Genomic DNA, 3,421 nt, shown 5'->3' on the forward strand with positions numbered 1-3,421 from the left:
GAGAGTGGGAGGACGCCGGGAGCAAGATACAAGAGTGACAGGAGTCACAGTCACTCTGGCTGCGCTGGACAGGAGAACAGGGTAAGTAAAAGGCGTAGGGGGAGGAGCTATACAGGGGGGACGGGACAGCAGCTGGGGAGGAGCTGAGGCGAGGCTTACTATGACTGGGCAGGCTAGTGCAGCGCTGCCTGGCGCGGTCCATACCCATGCTCAAGCTCACCGCTCCGGGCACAGAGGGAGAGGAATGGACTGTGGAGAGCTGGCCCGGGCAAGCTGTGAGGCGGCAGCGGTCCAGACCCGTGCTCACCGCTCCGGGCACAGAGGAACAGAGGAGAGACAAGTAAGAAACATATGTTTAGGCTACATTTGGACCATAAAACGCAGGAACTTTTTCCTCCCACTTCTGGGGGAAAAAAAGTGCGTCTTATGGTCCGAAAAATACGGTACATTGCGGCATAACGAACGGTTACTCAATACGCAATTTGTAACCAGAGCGTGTTGACCCAGTTGAAGTCTCATTGGTCACCGATTTTATAATAACATTAGGAAGAGAAAGAAAGGATATAGAAAAAGTTATACAACAGTAGAAATATAAATGAGAATAGAGAGACACATAGGGAAGGAGAGAGGTCCTAGAAGTCAGAAGCAGAAGTCTGTGATGGATTTCAATGGACTTCAAAAACTGGTTTTGGCGACCAAATATACATTTTAACTATCAACCCATCTACACCCTTTGTAATAGAGATAAAGCAGAAAGATAGGTCCAGTTTACCTCACAACTAAAGCTAGGTACACACATGCAATTATTGTATCCTTGGAAAGGATCTTTCACAAACCTTTCCAAAGACTAAGGACTGCACAATGCATGAACGAGTGCTGCACAATGCATGAACGAGTGCTGTACATACAGTACCCTTCTGCTCCATGAAGAGGGAAGGGGGAGAATACCAGAGCGACACCCTGCTGCATGCTCTCCCCCTTCCCTTGCATTAGGATCGTTCATCGCCCATCGTCTGTGGATCCGCCAGGTCTGTTGTTCACACGATGGACTTCAGGCGCTGTACACACGCCAGATTCTCGTCCGATATCGGCCCTGAGCTGATTATTAGGCGAGAACCATTGGACGTGTGTAAGTAGCTTTAGGCTCACCCTATAGATACAGTAGAGTGATTGACCATAGGGACCCAGGTGCAGAAGTTACTTTCAGGACTATCTGTTGGGCTTTAAATATTTGTCTTGGTGAAATTCAATTCAACTGAATTCAACTTTGAGAGAATTCTTTTTTTGTTTTACATTAGGAAAATGCCCATAGAGAAACCAATCAGAAGGTTCCTCTCCCAGCAATATTTCTATAATAAGCTGTGAGATAAGTGCCACCCATGTATGACCACCAGATACAGAGGGACTTTTCTTTGCATATAAAAAGTACATTTAGGCTCTTTTTAATAGAATTTAGATAGAATCAGACCTTGCAATCTTAGGTCTTAAAGCAATGTCTGTATACAGTGCAGGTAAATAGATTTTACATGCACCATATATACTGTCCCTAACGTCGCAAGGCCTGATTTTACCTGAATTCTGTTTAAAAATGGCCTAAATCTACTGTGAAAATGCACTATACACTGTGAAACATTCAAAAAGAATCAACAAGATTTTTTTGTGTAGTAGAATCATTCTACTACTTGATTTTTCTAAATCTTTACTTGTAAGTGGTCACATTCTACTTATTAAATTCACAGCATGTAGTTTGAAGTTGTAAGTCCTGATTCCTCTTGGATTTCTATCCCTCTATATAGACCACAGCCACCTAAATCTGTATTTGTAATTTTACTAATTTGAGTTCATTAAACCTTTTATCAACCCTTTTAATGCACCTGTCCCAAAATGTAAACCATATTTGGTTACATTGAATTTTGGTTGAATGTTTTTCAAACTGAATTCCCACACATCCCACTATGTCTCATTACCAGGGAAGAGAGAGGGTAGGTTGCCCCCCCCCCCCCCCTCCCCACATGGGTAAATGTAATAGCTACATGGGATGGGACTTTATGCTTTTATCATAACAGTGAATATAAAAGAAACCCATTGCATAGAAACCTTTTGGTATCCAATAATAGTAATATATAGTAATATACTAATACACATGTTCTTGCAGAATAACTATTCTGTCAGAAAATAATTAACGTTTTACTAAACGATGCTCCAATGTCCCTAATCTGATCATTAATCAATCAATCAATCAATCAGATGCTGTTACAGATTGGCAAACCATCTGTGTTCCGAAAAATAGACAAATAAAATTTGAGATAATTAGATTTAAAAATGTTTAAATGATTTTTAATGATTGGGTTTACATATAATTTAAATCAAAACTGATTCTATTATTCTTTAGTTCCCAAGACAAATATTGTACAGTACATGTACTCAAGGCAGCCTGAGTTAAAACACAAATAAAGTAAACTATTAAAATTAAATAATTTGACCCATGGGGCTTTAACGCTCTAAAGAAGAAACTGCAAGAAAATGCAAGTTTTGTCTAATACCAGTGCTAAAATGGCACATCTTGAAAATATTAAGTTCTTGAAAAGACATACTGTACTGTTCATGACATTTTCTCTTATGAAACTGAGCAGTAAATACAAATGTTGCAACATTTACCAAATATTTTAAAACTTGCCCAAACATTTTTCAGGTTATGAACAAATAAACAGCACAGTTATTTAGTAATATAACAAAATGTATATGTATATACATTATATGTATATATTTACACACTTTTTTATATTTTTACTTTATATTCCATACAGTTAGGAATATTTTCTTGTTTTTTTTTTCACCTTTGCCTGGATTTAATTTTTTCAGGTGGGGAAAGAAATTGTATGCTCTACCCCCTTGCTGTTTCTTTGACAATAAATGTCAAAGGCATGTTTGTACTAATTGCTTTTAATACAAAAACAATTTTAAAAAGACATTAATGAAGAATTTCATAGTGCCAATAGTAACTGCACTTAACTGACATAAATAAATTGAAATAAATACATATATTTGCATTAGCCCCATGTGCCTATAAAAATGTGTGATGAGATATATAACTAGTAGTAGTAGTCACATTTGAGTTCACTTGTTCTGTAATATCCAAATGGTATTGATATACTTTTCATTTATTCAGTTAACAAATATGCTCATTGACTTTATACTGTATACACCTGTATTTACCTGCTGTCATGGACCTCCGTACAAAAGCAAGAATAATAAACATTTTAAATTGTATGTGTATTTTTCTAGGTTACATTTCCATTGGCCTGATGCCATTGGTTTTGGCACTTCTTGTGTAACTGAGTCTCTGTCATCAGGGTGCATTGCTAGCAGACAGTGTACACTGTAACAGTTGATAGAAGGATTTTTTTTAAGTTAAAACTAT

Source organism: Pyxicephalus adspersus, chromosome 5 (genome assembly GCF_032062135.1).
Source record: "Pyxicephalus adspersus chromosome 5, UCB_Pads_2.0, whole genome shotgun sequence".
Lineage (NCBI taxonomy): Eukaryota > Metazoa > Chordata > Amphibia > Anura > Pyxicephalidae > Pyxicephalus > Pyxicephalus adspersus.